Genomic DNA, 22,394 nt, shown 5'->3' on the forward strand with positions numbered 1-22,394 from the left:
ATTTCCTACTTTGGCCTGGAAACACAAAGCATTTTTCATAAAAAACAGCTGGAGCAATCCCAAAGACAGTTTCTGTTGATTATAGCAAGAGTTCAGTCAAAGATTTAATGAGAAACAGTGGGACAGGTAAAATCTCATATTCAAATCCACCATTTCTTTTTCAGAACAAACAGATCTAAATCCTTGATATCAGGTAGCAGACAGCTATAATCAGAAAAAGTATCTGAAAACCACCTGCCTCTGCTAAAATGTTAAAAAAACAGATGCATACCTCAGTTTGGATCAGCCTCACACTGTTGGTGACTGGGTTGAAACACTAATGATGGCAACACCTCCTGGTTTTGATTCAGGTGACCATTTCAAGTTTAACCCCATTCTATACACAGGTTTTATTCAGAGCTGCTACTATACACCAAAAACTTTGCACCCACTTCCCTGTCTTCACCATTACCAGTCACCTTCACAGTAGTGCAGAAACAAGAATGCCCATTTCAGGAACAGGCCACATTCATGTGCTGATGCCTTGGAGTGTCTACCTGAAAAGAGAGGCTAGACAAGATTCAGAGAATAAAAGCAGGTATTTATTGAAGGGCCTTCAATAGGTAAACCTTGGGCAGTCAAAAAGCCTCTGAGGGGCTACACCCAAGGTGGACACTGGGTCATGGGTTTTGCACACTGTTACAAGTTTGGTCCATTTGCATATCAGGGTTAATTCTCCAATTACAGTTTCAGCTAATGATGTCATTACCCCAAGTTTGTTCCACCTTTCCAGAGGCTTAGTTTATGTATTTTGGGGCCTGGGACTACAAGGTGGCCCAGAGAGGATTTGTTATGTCTAACCATAATGGGAGAACAGTAGCTAACAGGCTATGGGGTTTTAGAGTTACAGACTAAAGCAGTACAGGATCGGAAAAATAGAAAACCTAAATCCTAAGACATCAGTGCAGACTGAAGTCTTCCTGTAGATCCTGCTTCTAGATTTGCCCAGAAGCCAATGAACATTTTCTATCGGCACTTCAATTCTATTGAAATTTCGGTCAAGGCTTTATGTCCACTCCATCTGAAACAGCAAACAGAAGGGAAAAGACCACAAAGCACCTGCACAGACTTATGTGAAACAGCATTTCATCTTTAGCAATCAGGATAAGGTATGACCAAGAGCTGCAAGGGGTAGAGGTTAAGACAGGTAGGGAAAAAGTCAAGAAAACCAGCAACAGAAGGAAAAAGCTACTCTGCACAGCAGGCATACCAGTTTGCAGGTCTGTTCCTTAGGGGAACACATATCTCTTCAGGCAAACTGCATGAGCCCCTTACCATGCTTCTTAGTATTTTTGCACCTCTCCAATAGAAACATCTTACTGCAGGGAAGGGGAGATGCCTGACCATCCACAAACGAGGACACTGCAGAGAGACAGCCAGAGCTTTTGCTGTGTTGGAATAGAAGGTTTGTAGAAAATCGGGGGTCAATGACCATTTCTGTAAAAAGCATCCAAGGAGATGCCCATGGGAACTGGTAAGTGAACATGGCAGGGGCAGCCAGCCGCAGATCCCTCAATGTGTGAAAAACAACAGCCAAAAAAAAGAACATAAAGGAAGGAGGAGAACACCAAGAAATTATGTGCAATGAAAGACACCAAAGCAAACAAAACTAATGTTAATTTACTAGAAGAAAACAAGAAGAAAAAGAGGAGAGAATACACACCTGGAAGAGGAGGTTAACAGCACAAATTGTCAGAGACACATTAAAAAGAGTGGAAAGATACAGCACATAAAGACAGGGAGCAAGGAGGAAAGTAGGAGAGAGTAATGAATGGGCAAGTGTGTGGTGTGGTGCAAAGAGAAAACATCTTGAATACAGTAACCAAGGACCAGAACAATGTAAGAACTGGTGCTCAAGCTGGGATAATCTCAGCTCTCCCAGAGACCAAACAGGCTGTCATGTATGACAGGGAGGGAGAGTGGGACAAAAATTCCTGTAAAAGGAACAAGTCGGTCTTACTCTAGCTTATGGCATTGAAGCCTTGAGAACCATTTCCAAGAAAAATTGTGCAGAGTGTAGGAGAAGAATAACTTCCATTTACAAACTCACAACACATGCTGCGAGCCAGGCAGTACAATAAGAAGCTTATCAGAGTAGACATCAGCCTGTTTAATATCTGTGCTTCTCTGGTACATCAGATCCCAATGAGAGTGGGAACTTGGTCCATACTGCATAGTGCTGTGGACAACACTGACTTCATTAGCCACTGTTTTTTCAATTACCTGGGAGCACTGTGCCTCTAGCAAGTACAATTTTTTCCACAGAGAGGGGCGGGGAAATTCACCCACTGAACAGAAATTACAGCCTAGGTCCCCTGAATTTGGGGACTGATCCAGCAATGTTTTGCAGCTTCTCAAAACAGAGTTTAGTACCTCTTCCACAAAATGAAAATCTCTCACAGTAGGGGCACAAGGAAACCTTGAAAAGCATTGGCACCAAATACTAGACCAAGCACAGCTGCATCGCAAGATGATGGCTGAGCACCAGGAAGCCAACCAGGAGCTTGGCCTGTTCCAAGTGCAACATATCTTCAATGGTCTTTGCATCACACTCCACCTTGGTCCATATCACACTTGTTCATCAACATCAAACCTGTCTTCCATGCAGTGGCTAGAAAGGGGTCCATCGCTGCATGACCAAGTGTTAGGCATGAAGTGAGACTTGGTGGCAAGAACACGGTGGCAAGTAGCTGGACATGGAGCAGCAAGGCCAAGCAGCAGGAAAAGAGATGTCAGTGCATAGGATGTAGGGCAAGCATCTGGCCATGGTGCTGTACCTTCAGAGCTCAGAACATGAAATGCTTTCTAAAAGCATGTGTCTATGGAAGAGGATGGCTTGGTCTTGCTTGATCTTTGCAGCTCTTCCTTTGGATCAGGGCACAGTGAGCCACTGTACAAGGGCAGAGCCAAAATCTGCTGACAGGACTTCTGGTGTTTGCAGTGGTGTCAGTGGGAAACGAGTCTGGATTGCTCCATGGCAGGTCTTTGCTTTACCAGTTACTGGCCTAAGAAAGCTGTCCCATGCTCCTGACCCCCAGAGAGGAAGATATGCTGGAGTTGCCCCTGTGTTAAGAGCTTGATTTTCAGAGCTCTGGGTCTTCCAGTCAGACGAGACAGGCCTGCACGTCTTGTTTGTTTATCAAGTGCATTACCCAAGGGTTGCTCATCAGGGTGCAGATTTCAGATAATTTTTTTGCAAGATCCGATGGCTCTAAGATGTTTCTGTGAAGCCCTGCTTGCGTCAGCTATATTATATCCTTCTTTCTTCTTTGCCCTATCCAATACCTGAGATGGATGTATATGCCTCAGAGCAGTGTGTGGGGCTGTTTATTCCCACAGCACTCTTGTTGTTACTTACACAACAGGGCTCAAAGTGAATAGACAGCTCTAGCAGATCTTAAATCAAGCACTCCTCAGTGTACAGCAGCTCACATAGTAAACTGCTGCTGATCAGTCCAATCAGCCATATCCAAGAAGAGCTCAAACGGGAAGAGGTGCAGGAAAAAGGCTACCAGAATTGTCAGGGGAGATTAAGAAAGATGTCCTTGCTCAGCCTCTAACTAAGCAAAACCTGAAAGATGATAGGATAGCTTTTTATAAATATCCCTTGAGGAAGGGGAATACCAGAGAGTGAAAAGAGCTATTCAAACTGGAAGACAGCTTTGGAACAAGAACAAATGGTTATAAATTGGCCTCAAATAGTTCTAGGATGGAAATTGAGTTTTTAACCATTGCAATCATGAGGATCTGGGTCTAGCAAAACTGTGAACAGTGTACTGAAGCAAAACATCTAATCTCACAGCCTAGCTGTTTAGGAATATGCCTTCTGTCCTTAATTCATTACAACAACTTAAACTCAAGGAAATCAAGAGGAGGAAGATGAAGCTTTTCCTCTTAATCTGTTGGGGAAAAAGTCCAACAATCCTCAAATATAAATGAAACTAGTCTCTGACAAATGGCATGCACTGACAACTCCTCTGTCACAAGGCAGGACTGAAGGAGGCCGTGACCATCAGTTCTTCATGCCCATGAGAGCATGAAGAGCCATCAGATGCAGATGATTCTCCAGTGGGCACCACCATACAAAAACACTCAGCCTGAGCCACATGAGATGGTCAAACACTTTCCACTCACATTCAAACAGAAAAAGCCCTGAAAAATCTGCATGTGAAGTGGAAAGCAGATAACTCTCACTCCCTTTATTCATGTTGCAAAGTCTTTGAAAGAGAAAACAGCTGCAAGACACCCACAACGATACTGGCAGACATGGCACCGCAAGTGGTTTGCCAAGTTGCACACAGGATAGCAGAACATGGCCAAAACACCACAATGAGCCCTTGTGTTGGCCAGAGACCTGGCTCACCTGTGCTTTCAAACAGGCTCACTGAAATGCCTCTGACATCTGGAGGAATGACTCATCACAAGGCAAAATCATGAACTAGAGCCAGGCAAACCATTGCTGTCTGTAAACAAAAACAACAGAAAACAAATAACCAGAATTGCTGGAAGTAAAATGCTGAATAAGTAAGACCAGAAAACAAATTTCCCCCAGTCCATTCTGCTCTTGTGAAGAAATTGTCCTGTTTTCTGTCCACCAGCAGTTTAGTCCACATGGTCTCCTAAGAAGGCCCCCTCCTTTCCATCATCTCAGATGCCAAACTGTGGTCTGCTCTTCCCCAAGTCCCTTGGTCCATCCATGCACTCTAGTTCCCTATTTGCTCACTCTCTCCCCTTCTCTCTGCCCTGTCCAAAACCACCCACACTTCTCCCAGCTGAGGCATATCTTCCCACCTCCAGGCATGGAAACTCAACCTGTTCAGCCAGGCTGAGGTAAATAGACATGCCTCTCTTCTTACCTGCTATACCTTTTTAAATAAAAAGTGTACTACACATTGTCCTTGTCCACAGATAGGTGTGAACATTGCTAACTTCTTTGTAACTCACATTTACTAACACAAGGACTTGTTTCCTCAGGCACATAATCTTCCTTAATCAAAGAAACTGAAAGGGTAATATCAAATAATGTGACTGCAGATCCAGAACTTGTTCGGCATCTGTTGCATTTAAATTATTTTTTTTTCTTCATTGTTACATTCATAATTTCAGGCTTAACTATTCTTGCAAAGTCTTTTTTCACTCCAAGAATAATAAGCTTGCATGAAGATCCTCAACACTGCTTCCAATCCTTCTGCCAATTCGCCTTCATTCTTCATAAATATTTGAAGGGCAGCTATCTCTTTGTAAACAAAACACTAGGCTTTCTCTGTTTGCCTTGGCTAGGATACTTGTGTTTATGAATGTAGCTAAGCTTCTGCTTTATGACTATAAAATACCCTCAATATTCATCTGCTGATAAACACACATTGTTTTCTACTGGAAAGCACATCAGAAAGACAATGTCAAACCCCCAATCCAAAGTAGCATCTTTTCATAGTATCATGGAATCATTTAGATAGGAAAAGACCTTTAAGATCATTGAGTACAACTGTTAATCCAACACTGACAAGTCTACCAATAAACCATGTCCCCAGATGCCATATCCACATATTTTTTGGATACCTCAAGGATGGTGACTCAAGCACTTCCCTGAACAACCTCTTCCAGTGCTTGACAACACTTTCCATGAAAAAATTTTTCCCTGAACCTTCCCCGGTGCAACTTGAGACCATTTCCTCCTGTCCTATGTCCTGTTACTTGGGAGAAGCGACTGACCCTCACCTGGCTACAACTCCTTTCAGGCAGTTGTAGAAAGCAATGAGGTCACCCCTGAGCTTCTTTTTCTCCAGGCTAAACATCCCCAGCTCCCTCTACCATTCATCATGGGACTTGTGCTCCAGACCTTTCACCAGCTCCATTGCCCTTCTCTGGACTCACTCCAGCACCTCAACATCTTTCTTGTAGTGAAGGGCCCAAAACTGAGCACAGGATTCCAGGGCCCTGTGTGTGTATGTGACACCCTTAGAAGATACTAAAATGTATCTATGCTTCTCTCGGTAGGAGCTCAGGGTCCACACACCTCTTGGACCAATCCTTTCCCCAAAGAGTCTCTGGACTGAAGACATCCCCTCTGAGTTTCTCCCCAGGACAGAACACCTCTATTTCATTCCAGAATGGAGCAACAATTTTATGGTCTTCCAATAGCATTTTGTACTGAAACAAAAAAGGCTTCCTTGAAAACCAAGATCAGATTATTAACATAGTCACCTCGATACCTTATTAGGGCACTTTTGTCACCTCTTCTGCTGCTCCAGATTTGAAATGTCTGATGAGAGGCTGAAGAACATCAGTGTTTCAAATGGACTTTCTATTTTCAGCCAGTAATGCACCTATCAGACTTCTTTGCATTTACTCTGTCTTCCACCTTCCTCAAATTCAGTAGCATCTGCAGTTGATACCCACTGAGTTCTGCACCAATTCTTGGGCAGCATTCCACTGAAAATACTGAATGGAAAATGTCCTTGTAATTATTTTAAAAGGGAAAAAGTGGAGTCTGTGCAAACAGAGATGTGGTGCAATAAAGTTTTTTGTTGGTTTGGTTTGGTTTGTTTCTTAACCACTACAGTTATAATTACTTTGTGAGTGCACAGAATGGTCAACATTAGGAGTTAGTTTTATATGGAAAGACCTTTAATCAACAGTTCTGGATTTATAATTTTACTAGCAACTGAATGCCTATGAGCTAAAGGAAAAAACCTCACAAACAAGACAGCAGACATTAAATTTTATTATAGTAGCTTTGACTCATTACCATCTAGGGAAAGGGAGATGCTTAAACTAAGAACTGAAATTAATTTGCTTTATATTATCCTTCAAACTGGAAAACTACTTTGGAGTACCAAGATTATTATCACATTCCCAGAGCGCATATAAATGTCACTTTCTGAAAGTCAAAGTTGAAACTGCAAACCGCAAAAATCTAATATTGTTACCACAACATTTATTACAATCACATATCTTTATATTCTAGCTATTGCTCTTACACTGTAACTTGGCTACTTCCTAAACATCTGCTGTGTGTTCAAGATACAAAAGAAGATGAGGTGTCTGCCTTGGGGGGTCTGTACATTTAGACATATAATAAATCACATTGGGAATAGAAAGGAAGCATATTTAAGTCTTGTCATGAGGGGAAAGAACACCCTGCTGTATTTTAGCTGTTAGGTTATAACCCACTGTTATAAACACTATTTTGGAATAAAAGTTAACAGAGGAAGTTTTTCCAGAATGCTTTTGAGAAATAGGTATTCATAAATAGGCAGCAAGTCAGTTCACTTCAGCAAGCTGCTTCTCAGTTTGGGTGTATCTATGTGTATATCAAAGGAGAATGAGACTTTGTTTTTCATACAGGCCATCCAGAGAGAATAGGAACTCCGAATGAGAGTCAAAACCTGAACTCGAAAGGCCATTAACACTCTTCATGTTTGTCCCCTGAAAGCTGATACATAAATATTTTTAATTCCTGTACCAAATATCAAGGCTCATATGTGATGACAGGAGATTTAAAATAAAATTCTGAGCTTGAAGCATGGAAATGTCACAAGGGCTTTAAAAGTGTTGCTCCTCATTGCGAGACAGGTAACAGTTAAATATTTTTTACATGTAGTCATTAAGAGCTCTCCCTGTCACCCATCTTTATGTAATCCTACCGAGACACAGTGGTGGGCTGCTAGCACAGAAGCACATAAATCACTGCTACAATGGTGGCAGAGCAGATCTGAAGTGTGTGGGAAGAAGTGCTATGGAAAGTGTATCCCAAAGACAAGCAGAAGAAGGCAGCGTGAGGAGGTAGAGACAGGCTAATGTTACCAGTGTCCCAGAATCCCAAAACATGCTGTTGAAATCCCATCCCAGCTCCTGCAGCATGGGAAAGGGTAGACAATAATGCAAATGGCATTTCTTCATGGTTGAGATCTGCTTTTAATAACAGCTACTTTGTCAAGCCAAAAATAAAGTAAATGGCAAGCAATTTGCTTTAGGCTGGAGTTAGGAGAAAACTTTCACCTACCCAGATGGAGTTATATAAGGCTTCATGTTTTTTCAGATCGCTTGTGAGCTCCAGACAATAAATATTATTTAGAAAGGTCTTACTTGGCCTCACTATTAAGTTCAAGGCTTCATATTCTGGAACCACATTGCCACATAGCCTGTGCCTCTCCTAAGGGTGATGCCCAAGCACTCATCCCCCAAATTAGTGGAAAGAGGTGGGAATGGATGACTGTTCTATGCACTTCAGGTAGCACAGTCTTCAGTTGTGCCACAGCCTCCACGCAGGTCCCCTACCAGTTTCACTGCTCTTACTTAGTAGAGGGGGGTCTGATCTGCCTTGTGGCAAAGATCCCCTCTTGTGCTTCACGTGCTAATCCCTGGAATGCACCAAGGTGCATCCTCATAAAGCTTCAACACATCCACCATGAAGGTTTGCAGCATCACATTTTCTGTGAGGAGGAAGGAGGTACTCCTGCCCAAGCCCATGCCTAGGCCTACATCCTTCCTCCATTCCCCCAGACCAGCTGCACAGTTGTTTCAGACTCCATCAGGGCAAGGCTTCACTCATAAGGGTGTTGTTATCATAGCACTGAAACATTTTTGAGTTTGCATTTGGCAAAGCAGCTGTGTGGTAGTCCTCACTTCCCACTTTTCAAAGCATTCTGCCTCACTTCTTTCTACCTTAGAGACGAAGTGTGGCTTGTTTCTCAATGAGTCCCTGTGAGGAGGGAAGCCACAGCCAAGGCAAGCAGGTCTGCTCCTTTTCTGGCATGAGTTTCAGTGAGGTGGGGATGGTCCACAGCCCATGTGTTCATCCCAACACCCCATGCATGGAGATTCTCTCTTCCTACCATATTTTGCAATAGGAAGAGCTACTGCTTTGCTCCTGCATGTAACACATATGAGGCTGCTTTCCAGTGGGGCTGGGAGACCAGCCAGCAGCACTGCATGTGAACAAGGGACACTTTAAATCTGGAGACAAAGCTGACTTCTAAAGGCTTCTCTTGCTGTTTGTGGTGTATTTAGCAGGCTTCAAACCACCATGAGAACTTCTGTGGCTGTTTGTCATGCCTGCCTCTCATGATGGATTGATGGAGAGCAGAATATACAATAAACCCAAGGAAGGCAATTTGCATTTCTTAAAACACTGTGGCATAAAATGCAAATACTATTAACATTTCCCATATTGAACTATAGTTTTTGCATTAATATCTTAACATTTGGAGGTCTGGATCTGACCAATGTCAGGAAGCTCCTACTGTGGAAATTACTTGGCTGGGGAATACCTGTCTGTGGTTTATATGGGATGCCTCTGCCAGGAACAGCAGCAGGTTCTTGAGCTCAGCAGCTGTTTACTGAAGATAGATCACCTTGGGAAAATCAAGCTGGAAAAGGGAAAGGACAGAAGGAAAGCAGAAAAACTTCCAAGAGCAAAATTAAGAGATTCAGGGTCAGGATGAGAGTAGGGAGTAGGGAGTAGGAAGACTGGGCACGAGGCTGTAGCACAGAAAACAGAGAGCAGAGAAGGAAAATCACAATCTGCTTGTGTACCCACCCAGAGACAGAGGGACTTCCAAGGGAAGGGCAAGTTCTACCTGCAGGACACTGCACTAGGAAGGGTGTCTTGCCCCAGGTGCTCAGCCTGCTCTGTCTCCCCAGGAAAGCAACCTCCAGAGGTTCAGAAGCTCTGCACAAAGCTGCTTCATCTGCTTACAAATCAGTCTGACTGCAAAATCTATTTGAGTGGGGATTTGTCTTTCTTTGTTTATCTTTCAACTCCTTTAGGACTGAACTTCCTGAGGGGGAGGACACCAGGCCAACAATAAAAGGTTATTAATTTTGATGATAACCTAATCAAGGGAAACAGAGAATGTCATCACAGAGTGCTGTGGGTCATTGGCTCTTCACAGGTAGAAATTGCTCAGTCAGAGCAGATTTATGTTCCTGGGTCTGAGGCTTGGAATTCTTTTCTCTTCTCATTCTTACACTCTCTAAAATACACTCCAAACTAGGATTTATGATGTTTGATGTGAAAAACATCTTTCATCTGTAAAGCCGTAAAGCAAGAGTTCATGCATTAGTATGACTTTGTGGGAAAACTCTTGCTTTAGTCTGTTCCCTATGTGTTAATTATAACTGGAACCTATTTCTCTGCTAAGCTTCAAGCTACACTTCAAGCAATAAAGGTTTGTAGGTAAGTAGAGAAAACCATTAACAAAGGCAGGAGCTACATGCTTTTTTAGATATAAGAGTTATATGCAGCTTTTTTATATATAAGGAGCAGCCCATGCATGGGCAAGTCAGACAGCTGCAGCATTAGCACCCAAACTCTGCATAAAAAGGAAAAACTGCAGGTTTGTAGTAGTTTTGGCATGGAGCTCTGTTTTGTTCCTGCTCCTTCTCTCCTGGGCGTCCTGTCCTGGGTAGAAGGATGGAGGAGTCAGTGGCACAGCACACCCTTCCCTGTCCCCAACTGCACCCCTGTCAGTCCCTGAAAAAGTCATGGGAGGAGGATGCTGGAAAGCAAAGAATGAGGACACAAAGAACTAATAGTACAGGGAATTTCCTGGAAAGCATGAACTAAACACTTGAAGAAAAGCACAGAGTTGCCTCCCACTCTCAGCAACTGTATCTCACACTGCATTGTCTTTAATCATTACTCAGGAACTATGACATGCAGTAATCTACTTCCTCAGCTTCATTTAGCATTTGCATGACAGAGTCTTATCAAAACAGAGCTACTGGGACTGCAAAACAAACACTTAATTAAAGCTGAGTGTTTCTAATTAAATCCAGTAGGATGAACACATTACAATGAATGTCATTTCCAATAGCGTGCCTAGAATGACAAAACAAAGCGGCTGTGAGTGGCACAGCCCACAGAGCAGCACCATGCATGTTCACATGGTGGTTTCCCTGACAGACCTCTCCAAAAGCTGCTGGAAAGCCACGTGCAGCATGGCCTTCCAGAGCAGCATCCTTGTGCCACCACCTCAGTGAAGTGGCAATGGTCACAGATGGTACTGTGCCATCTGTGTGAGATGGAACTGCATGAAGCACAGAGGAAGAACAGGGAAGTAATGCAAAGATGCCTTGCAGCTCCAGCTGAATTCAGCAAGGATACCTGCATGTCACTGGGAACCCAGCCTGACTCTAGTAATCAAGGTGTTTTGGTAAAAGTGGCAGGGGACAGCAGTTAAGGTTATCTGAGTGTCCTTGTGCAAGGTGCAGAGATGGGAACAGAGAAAGGCCTTTGGGGAGTTTCCTTCAGAAATCCTTCCAGAAAAATACTTGAAATTAGGTTTTTCAAAAAAACAATCTTGTTCTGTTTGTGAGGTACCAATGGCTTGAGTCAGCCTTAGTAGCAGTGAGTTAGTGGTGAGCAGCCAATAACAGGATGATAATTTCTGTTTAAAACAGCCTAAATGCCCTCAACCCCCAAATAGGATGTCAACAGACGGCATATGAAGCTAGGAGGGATTGCTGAGGCAGTTGGGTCTTTCACCACAACCTATGGGGAAAGGCAAGAAAGACAGGGCTGGACAGCTTATTCTGAATGTTCTTCAAACACAAAACACACAGTGGCAATGAGTTAACTTCTTACGTTTTTGGGGTTTGTTTTGCATTCCTCATGAAGAGAAAGTAAAGGAATTTAAAAATGTTATGAAGGAAGGCTTGCATGGGACTGGCTAAGGTGAGGCACTGGATTTGACTGCCTGGGATGATGGTGGGATCCAGTACTGGAGCCTGGATTATCCTGTCAGGTACAGGCTTGGCCATCATGTAAGGATTGACAGACGTGTGATTTGCGTTGCCTTAGCCAACAGGAATGGCTGGGGTGGTCTCTTGAGGACCCTACCAGTCCTATTCTTCTACGCCTCACAATCATTATTTCTGTCCCTTTTGCACAGTTACAATAATGACAATCCTACTCCTGACTGTTGACCTTAAGCTGCCGTATTTCTCTGTGCTGTATCTGAAGTGCACTAAAATCAAGCCTCTGCTGATCACAGACTGGCCAGCACACCAGTGGGACTCTGCTGTATTTGTGCTGCAGAAAAGACTTGCAGCATGGTATTTATAGGAAGTCCATATGTAGAAGAATATTGTTATGCACTGGAAACAGATTGCAGTCCAGAGCAAAACAAAGCATGGAGAAATAGTAATTCCCACAATCATATATATATAGCATAATCACCCACAAGACTGTCAAATGAGGCCAAACCCTGCTGCGTTTTTGGCAATCAATAGACAGTGATGCCATGCATCCCTACTGGGAAGACAGGATTTGACCCGCAACAGCACTTGGGGTCAGCATGGGATAAGCCTGATGGGAGCTGGGCTACTGTCAACACTTTCCAAGATCCTCTCCCCAGGACATGTCAATCCATGACCTTAATCAGCCATGGTAAATCTGGGGAGCAGTAATGAAGTTTAACCCCCCTTCACATGCCCTCACAGACTCAGAGAATGGTTGAGCGGGGAAGGGACGTCTGGAAGTCACCTGGTCCAAGCCCCCTGCTTAGACCACCTAGAGCAGACTGCCCTGTACCATGTCCAGATGAGCTGTTCTTTCTCATATCTTTATTAAGAAATTATTTTTTTTCTTAATTTTGAGTAATGTGCTAAGCCAATCAAAACATCTGGTGAAGATGTGCAGTGATGAAGACTTAACAAGATTAAAGAAAAAATGCCATAGATACTTTTTTTTTATCTGGTCAAATGGAAGACATCAGAAAGCATCTGATAGGCAGCAAATCAAACAAAAAAGGCAAAAGGCACAAACACATATGCAAATACACAAATACATAGAACATGAGGGGTGGGAAGAATGCCTTAAACACCATGCAAAACTGACTTCATTAAGCAGCAACTGAAAACATAATTGATGCAACTGCAAGAGTTGGGCCTCATTTCTCCTCAGATGGGTTTGAACATTTCTTTGATCTTCACTTTGTTCCAGACCACTCTGTTTCAGGCTGACAGGCTGCTGCTTTATTTGGAAACAGAAAGAACATTAAGACACTTTCCTGAGGGCTGCCTTGTGAACACTATACAGGATGTTCAATTATTTTAGGTGTCCCTGGCAGGGTCTTGGCTCACACCATGCAATACTCTCCTGAACAACTCCCAAACATGGGAGTTAGTGCTGTCTCAGCAGGTGCTGTGGATGTAGCTCCACTCCAAGGGTGAGATGATAAAAGTGCAAGACCAGGCTGCACCATTCCACTTGATCTTGGAACAGCTGAAAACCATAGGCACATTTAATTTAGTACTGTAGGTGTGGCCTGGAGGTCTAAGATGGAATGAGTGAGCTTCACAAAACCAAAAGATTTATACAGCAGCACAGTTAAAAATGTCTACCACAGGATTAAGAAAAGTGAGAATTTCTGTGTTTATTTACCCTGACTAGTTAAACATAGCACCTGTCTAGAAAATCAAATAAGGCTTTAAAGACAAACAAGATCATACAGCAAGCAGGTTTCGCTGGACTTTATATGAAGCAAGCCCTAAAGACTTCAAAACACATGTTCTTTATGCCACAAGAACCACGTGTGTGATTATTTACCTTGTGCTGACACATTTGAAGAGCTTCCCAGTGGCCACTGAAGGGGCTGTTACCCCACTCCATGTGGTACCACTCTACCTTGGCTCTCAGCTAAACATCCTCTCCACACCACCATGGTGCAGCATCAATGACTGACTCATGCTACATGTGCACAGGCTGGCTGTGTAGCCAAAGCTGAAATCTGACTCACTGTATAATTTGTTTTAGGAGGTACAAACCTGCTCGTAATGAAAATTTAATGTTCTGTGACTCACACTCCATTAAAGTTTATAGAAGTCTTCATGGTCATGACATTTATTAGCAAAGTAACTGGTACACCCCCAGTTATTTAGAGCCAGTTAGAATTATCTTAATGAGTCTTCTTGTTAGAGGTTCTCAAATAATCTTATCTTCTCTATACAACAAGAGCAGTTCACACTTCCAGACCAAAATAGGTCTCAATCAACCCACAAATTCCAATTACAGATTTTATGGGTTTGGACATTGCCTTTAGACTAAGCTATTGAATAATATACTAGCAAATTGCAGTGAAAACCCTACAAATGTGTTCAAAATTATTTTCTTTTATGTATTTCTTTCCCACTATGTTATTTCCTTCAAAATACAAGGTCTAATTTTGTCTCCTCTTTCACAGTATTTTATTGTAGTCCAAGACTGTTTATCTTTCCTGTCATCTATTTGCACCTCAGAACATTGCTGAGAACAAAAAACTTTTTTTTTTAAGATAGCAATTGACAGATAAGACCTTTAATTTAACACAGCCACAGATTTATTAGTTTTGGGCAAGACAGCATCAGCAATGACATGTTCTTATCCAGTAAGGTTGTTACAGACCCACTGGAAGCTTGGCAAAAACAGGCAAACCTAGATTTAATCCCTTGAAATTGTATCTAAGGCCCTTGTTCCTTAACCTCTCTAAATTTCCTGAAGGCAACTAAAGCTCAGACCAACACTAAACTGTTGAATGGTATTTCTGGACAATTCCAGTATTTTTGCCACACTTTACTGATGAAGTTACATTTCAATTAACACAGTTTTACTTTAAAATAACTTTTTTTAGCCTGTTCGTAAGATATTTCAAAGCAACTTGGGTAAAAGGGATAATATAAATAAACATTTTTGCTCAGGTTAACTAAAATATTTTCCTTTAGGCATATGCTTGCTCACAAACAAGTCAAAATTCTGTGCTTTTCAAGAAAGATGCTGAAGAAAATTACTACATACTTTGCTTGTCCCATAGTCTGTGCAATATATTTTTACACTAACCTCAAAAGGGTGGAGCTCTTGGAAGATGAACCATAAAAACCTAGAAATTTGCTTCACGTGAGGAGAAAATTCTTCTGAAGTCTGATGAGAGATTAAATTATGGATGTTAATACAATTCCATCTTGTTATCCAGTACACACAGTTCTGCAAAACTTAATCAAGAACAGGCATTGAATTTTTTTAAATGGATGTTATTTATTAAAAATTAAATGCAGATTTTGCTCTAAGTTATAAGGGTTTTGCTACCTTAAAATCCACCATGAAAAGAACTACAGCTCTTTGATGCACTTTATTTTACCTAATATATTTTTCACATGGCTTGTTCTATGTGAATGGTAACAAGGATGACCCTAAAAGCAAAACTAAACTGTATTGTCCCAGCCTAAAGGCAGTGAGGAAACAACCAGCTGAGGCAGTCAATTCCTCACTGTTAGAGACAACTTTCACTTACCTTAGACCCTTCTCAATTTATTTATTTAAAATAAATTCACTCCTCCAAACATCCCAGCAACATCAGAATATCTGTGCCTGCCCATGGTGTCCTCCTAGTGCTTACTATACCAAGCAGCAATGTTAGGAGCAAGGAGTGGAGCTGAGAAGGAAAAGTGACATGCAGAGACAGGAAAGACACTGTTTGCAAAAAAGATACTTTAGAGGAAAAGAAGGTACACTGAGACTGTAATAAAAAACATCTGAGAATTCAAATACATAGCTAAAGTTGCAGTTTTGTAATATGACTCTGTAGTAACGTATGTGGTCTTTTAAAAAAGCTGGGAATTAATTTTTTACATGAATGGAAGTTCCACATGGAAGAAATCAATCCCTTCCAGTAACATCCCAGTATCCATCACCTTCTCCCCCAGCTTACACTGGGGTAACAAGAGGTTGACAGGTCCCAGCTGATGTCTCTTATTTGCATTTATTTTCTCCTGCTATAGTATATAGTATACTAACATCTCCACCTTCTAAGGAGGTGGGAGGACTTGGAGCTCTTTTCCTTAGATGGATGTGACAATTTGAAACTCATCACTTGCAGAGGATGTGCCAATTCCCCTCCTAGCCCCAGAGGAGCAAACCAGAACATGGGAGCCACTGAGGACACTGTGCTAAAATGCAGGGAGAAAGATCAAGATCAGAAAGAGCTGCTCCTAACACCACAGTGTGAGACACACTGGGCACATGAAAAGATCAGATACTTCAGGCTTCCTGGCACTGAAGCCCATGTAAGCTAAAAATAAATTCTGTGAGCACTTTCCACCAAACAGAGGCAAACCTGTCATCCCTAGAGGTGGGTCTGACAGACCAGATAAGGCAGATATGACAGAGCTAATGAACCAAGATGTGAAGCTGGTAACTGGAAAGTGAGGCCTGGTCTTGAGTGGGCTGAGCTTAGAAAACCAAAAAAAGGTTTCATGCTGGTTTGGTTTTCTTCTTTCTTGAAAAGCATCCTTTGCTTTGCAGGACAGAGAGGACAAACTCATCTCCAGAACAATCATCTACCTCCCAAGCAAAGCCATGAGATACACATGGTAGAAAGTGACTTCCTCCAGGTACTACTCCCTGATAGACATGAGACTGCACTCAAGATCTGCTCCTCAGAGGGAACCTGCAGCTGGAGATCTACTGTGAGAAATACTCACTCCCCAATAAAGCTGAAAAAAGACAAAGCCATCGAAGCAAGACTATTTATTATTTATTAATAGAAATGAGCCAGCTGAGTCAGGCGCATCTCACTGAGGAGGCACATCTCCTTAAATGCACAAACTTTTATGCCCTTCCCTGGCCTGTGGCGGTCCCTGTTCCTTTTTCCCTTTGGCTGGGTACTCAGGAACTCACATTCTTTCCGAACCACCTACTGTGCTCAAACCAACACCTCCTTTCTCTCCCTCCTTTTCTCCCCAGCAACAAGCATTGTTTCACTTCCCTTTTCCTCTGCCTCCACTCATGAGGCTTGGCCTTGTGCACCTTTGCCTAGGTGACATGAGCACGTTCTTATGGCTGGTTACAATGGCTGAACCAAAACATTTTATCCCTCACATCTACCAAATGTTTTCTCAGCTGTGATAGCCTTGGAATCATCATCATGAACCATTTCTGTTTCTTGAGGTTCTTCATCATGAACTGATAAATTTAATGCCAGACATTCATCATCTGCTCTGATTTCCAGTATGACTGGCCAAAACCACCCCCAGGAGGTCTCAAATCAGGTCCAGTATCTCATGGTTTAACCCAAATTGTTCCTCAGGAAACCACTTTCAAAGGTTGAAAGGCAAGATTTAGTGCTGAGCCAATGCCAGACATATGAGTCATATGTCCCTGTGTATACAGGGGAAACTTCAAGCCCTGTCCTGCAGCCATGTGCATGGTTTAACCATCCAGCAGGGATGCAGTTCCTGTGAGCCACACCAGCCCCTTTCTAGCTGCTGTTCTGGACCAGAGCCTGCTCTGGGTAGAGACAGACACACTGCCATGGTTTGTGAACATGCAGGGGAGAAGACTGTAGCACATGGGCACAAGCCAGGATGTCTCATGACCTCAGAAGAAGAGAAGGACAATGCACATGCTAAACAAATGATGGCAATGCAGTGGCTACAAAGCAACCATGACTGTAGTTACTTGTTGCACTTAACACCTACATTTCCTACTCAACAGTGTGCTTGGGAAACCTTTCATGATTCACCTCTGGAGCTTTTAACATAAAAAGTGTGACTCAACTCCCTCGGGCCATTTTCAGGAATGGCAAAGTTTTTGCAGGAGACCTCAAGGACTCTGAAAACTCTACAGCTTCTCCTTTCTTCTGACTTCAGCATTGGACAACATAGCTCTTGCAGCAAAACCAGGAGATTTATAGGGTCAAACTTGCTCTGAATCCACCAACGTCCTGGTCTCCATGACATTTTTGGAGGACTTCTTAACTTGGGGCTAGAACATCATCTGGAGCTGCAGTCCGGGTGTAACCAAAAATCCAGAAGGATCTTGTGTGTCCCAAGGGAACACGCTTAATTAAGTGCAATCTTCCTCTGATTTCTTCACATAACAGATTCCATGAATTTTATTAATCAGCAGCCTAAACTTGTGTGGCTCACACTCTGCAGGTTTGGAAGAGAGCTGCAAGGATGTGAGGAAGGTGTAAATTAAACTAGGTCACATCAAGATTATTCTAATTTACTTCTTCCGGTGCTTGCAGAGTTGGCTTCCACTTCAGCTTCTGCCTCAAGCACCCCAGCTCAGAACTTACACTAATTAGACTCCTAAAGCAAGTTTCATGCTAATGTGTAGGCAGAAATACAAATACAGTTTTAGTGCATTACAGTATGATTGCCCAGCAGAGATGCTCCATTCTACCTTATAGCCCCGTGCCCCTGCAAAACCAAAAGCAGTGCATAAAACACCCCAGTGCTATGGCACCAGTGCCCATCTGCTTCCTCTGGGAGCTCCTCTGGGCAAAAAGCAAGTGCTTCAGTGGCACAAAAGCAGGAAGGAATGGTCAGCATCCACCCCAGAGGCCATCAGGATGAGGAGCTGGTTTTCATCAGGGTAGGAGCAGAAAGCCCTGCTCAAGGGGATGAAGGGAGGGAAGGAGATGCCAGGTTTCTTGGTGGCATTTCCCTCCCATGGGCACAACTCATCACTGGCCATGTGAGCCCCTGAGCAGGAGGAGCCACTGGCATCCTGGAGCAGCTGTCATCCACTTCCACGTGGGAGGATGCTGCATCATGCAGGCCAGTGGCCCTGGGAAAAATAACTCATCAATCACTAATGGAGATGCTCCTACTATGTAGGAGTAGATGCCAAAGAACAGCTGAGCAGGGGGCTGTGGTTTATTTTTAATTTTGTAAAGTATATTTGCCTTCCACATGGTCCTCTCATTCTTCCTCTCACAGCACATGTAAATAGAGAGACAGTAAACGGCACACTCAGGTCCCAGCAGACTGAGCCACAGCACAGAGCTGCTGCAGATTGCAGTGCTTGCTGTAGCTGTCTCACAGACCCACCTGCATTTCACAGAGACATCTTCCTTTTCCTCACACTCCAGAGCAAGGTCAAGTATGACAGTCTGTGGGGCAACCCCAAAGGCACCTTCCAGCCTGCACGGCTTATCTTGGCTGATGGATCCATGCACAGCACAGTCCCAGACCACCACATATTTGGCCACTGAGGAAAACCTCTGGATGCAAAACCCCTTCCTGGGTAGAATCATGTTTCACTCCTAGAAAGTTTATTGGCTAATCTACAAGGGCTCTCAAATAAAGTTTATGAGCCTGTAAATGCTCCCTGCCACGAAATGGCCTCAGGAGCCAAGGATAACCTGTGTGAGCTTTACCGCAGCCTTTTGAATGGGAGGAGTGCTGAGATGTGGTACAGGCTGCTCCAAGGGGCCATAGGGTGGGTAGCTGCGAAGTAGAGAGACCGAGATCCTTGCTACAAACATCATCAGCTGCCTTCAGCCCATGACTCCTAACACAGTTCTATGCTTGTGGCACGAGCTCTGGCGTGCCCTCAATCAGAGTCCAGCTGCGTTACTTCTGTGCAGAAGTGACTTTGGCATCAGGAAAAGTGCTGGCTGTGCATGCCCGCTGGCTTCTTTGCAGAGGAGACACGGCAGGAGCCGATGATCTGGGCTCACGTTAGTTCGGAGATAAAGGAAGACAGGGGGGTTCTGGTCTGGTTTCTAACAGGTTTATTGTCAGAAGTTTCGCAACCAGAACACGGCAATGATCTTAATCTGGGATCTCGCCAAGAGGCTTTTCCCTCAGTTTTATAAGGGGTTTGAAAACCACAGGGAAAGGGGAAAACAACCAACGAGTTACAAGCCAGAGGGAGGATACAATTCAACAAGAACCAATGGGAGAAACCGAGAGGCGGGAGTTATAATAGAGAACCAGTGAACAACCGAGTAACCAAGAGTTTTCCCAAACCGGGGGACGCGGCTTGGCCCCGGGCACCTCCTGGGAGGTGCGGCTTAGGCTCCTGAGCCGCCCATCCATCCACCCTCTGAGTCTGCCTCTTCCGGAAACTCGATCCAGGGGAGGGGCTGGGATTAATGGACAGCTCGCTGCCCCAGCCCCGCAGTGGGCTGGGTCACAGCAGCAGACTGCCATGGTGGGTGGCGCTGGCAGCTGGCGTGTCTCACATGGATGGGCACTGCCCTGGAGGTATTTGCTGCCCCTGAACCAAAATCCACCACCCTTTCATGATCTTATGTTCTTGCCTTTCATTGCAAAAGCCAGGTAGTTGTGATAAAATTAGGACAGCTGCTGATGACAATTAATTGGCTTCAGATAAGGTCTTCAGGGTGGTCATCGGGAAATAAATGAATGCTGTTTAAGCCAGCACTGTAAAGTCCCCCTGGCAATCTCTGCCAGCTCTCACCCTGCCAGCAGGCACCAGGCAGTCGGGCAAGGGGGCCCTGCTGGCTTCTGCTTGCAGGGCTGGATCCCCACCAGCACAGCACAGCACAGCACAGCACAGCACAGCACAGCACAGCACAGCAAAGGGCTGGCACACTCTGCCAATGGACTGCAGCTTCACAGGTTTCTGGATTTATTTTAAATGGATGTTTGTTCTAGTGTAGTCTAAAACACTGCTGGCCCTCAGGGAAGGTCAATACCCAGCATGGCACAAACTCCACCTTCATTCTAACTTACCCTCCACCTCACCAGTTGTTTAAGTATCACTTTATGCAGAAAGACCAGAGAATGGGACTTTATAGGAGCTTAGCACACCAAAGCCACACTTCCAGTCTCACATCTATCAGGCATTGACTGTGTCCAATGTTTCCAGTGACTGAAAGGGGGTAGTCTTGAATTTGATATTAGGAAGACATTGTTTACTGAGAGGGTGGTGAGGCACTGGAACAGGTTGCCAAGAGAAGCAACCTGGTTCAAGTTCAAGGTCAGGCTGGATGAGGCTTTGAGCCATCTGGTCTAGTGGAAAATGTCCCAGCCCATAGCAAGGAAATTAAAACTAGATTATCTTTAAGATCCTTTCCAACTCAAACTATTCTCTGATTCTGTGCTTCTGTACTCACCAGTATCCTGTGTAAGGATCTGCCTTCCCATCCTTGAGGTCTATGGAAAATGCTTCTCACCCTAACCACAGCCATCCATCTGCATAAGCAGTATTTGTGTTGTACATCACTGATGCATGTGCAATTGTGGTAAACTTCCGCTTTTCAGCCTCACAAGCAAAAGTAAATGTTTGGACGAAAAAATTGCCTTCCCACTCCTGACCAAAAAGTTGACTTTTTATGTGGTTGATGTGAGACATAACCAGACCCTGTTAATTTGGACCTACACTCAGCAGTAACAGGGAAATAAATTAGCAGCCATGACACAAACAAAACAGAAGTGGCAGCAATTGGTCTCTGTTTTATGGGCTTTGGGTAACACCATTTGAGCTTAAAATACATTCAACATGTGCCAATGCTGCTACTTCCATCTAATGGATGTGGAAGAGAAAGATTTGCTCATGCAGGTATCATACTACAAAGTATGGCAGCACCAAGAGTAAATGTAGGTTAATATTCTAAGTAACAGAAGAGCTTTAACACACCTCTCAAGAACCTCATGTTTTTAATGTATGCAAATCTAATGGACCCAAGGCGAATAAAATCAGCCAGCGGGGGGGAAAAAAATCATACTAGCTAAAAATATTTATAAATATTTTATAAAATATTATTGTTTAATTATACAGAGGAATTCTTATCCAGTGACTCTGTGTTGCAAACAGGCACTGCAGTAGGCAAACAGGCACTCTAAACTGCAGTAGGCCACGTCCTACTGTGAGAATCTCTGCATTTACCTCAGCAGCACGCAGTGTTTCCCCGTGAGTTTGTCTGGCCTCAGCAGCCTATCAAGAGCCATAAAACATTCTGCCTGCATGTCATGGTTTAGCATAGTTTGGGTTTTTAGTTAAAGAGGGCTCTAGCCACAGAAGTGATTCTCTTGCAAAGAGGTGCTTACAGCTTCCTCTGTGACCTGACAGAACAAATCAACTAGCTAGTTTGAATATTGGCAACTTTTTAAAGCCACTTAAGAAGCTTGACACGCCTCTGTGACCCACATTTAAGAACGAACAAACCCCGGGAAAGCTCTCTTGTTTCTGGCTTTTGGACAGGTAACTGGGGGCTCGCAGCGCGGCCCAGCGGAGCCAGGCTGGGCCCTCCTCGGCGCGGCCCGGCCGGGTCGGCCGTGGCACAGCTTGGCTGAGATCTCAGCCGCTTCTGCTCGCTGGACACCCGGCCCAGCCCCTCAGTGCGGGCCGGGCCGGCCGGGAGACAGCCACCCTGGAGCCCAGTGGCCTTGTTCCATCTGCAGCCCTGCTCCGCCCCACCCCCTCCCCAGCCCTGCTCCGTGCAGGCCAAGCCGGCCCTCGCCCAGTGCGGCTGAAATTCACCTGAGCCTGTGACCAACAGCAGATCGAATTCCAGCTGCAGGGCCCGGGTGAGATTTACCCTTTTAGTGCTGTAAGTTTCCTCCAGAACAGATGAAGCCTGCAGACATCAATCCTCTCCCAAGTCAAAAGAAAAGGA

Source organism: Aphelocoma coerulescens, chromosome 2 (assembly GCF_041296385.1).
Source record: "Aphelocoma coerulescens isolate FSJ_1873_10779 chromosome 2, UR_Acoe_1.0, whole genome shotgun sequence".
NCBI classification, from domain to species: domain Eukaryota; kingdom Metazoa; phylum Chordata; class Aves; order Passeriformes; family Corvidae; genus Aphelocoma; species Aphelocoma coerulescens.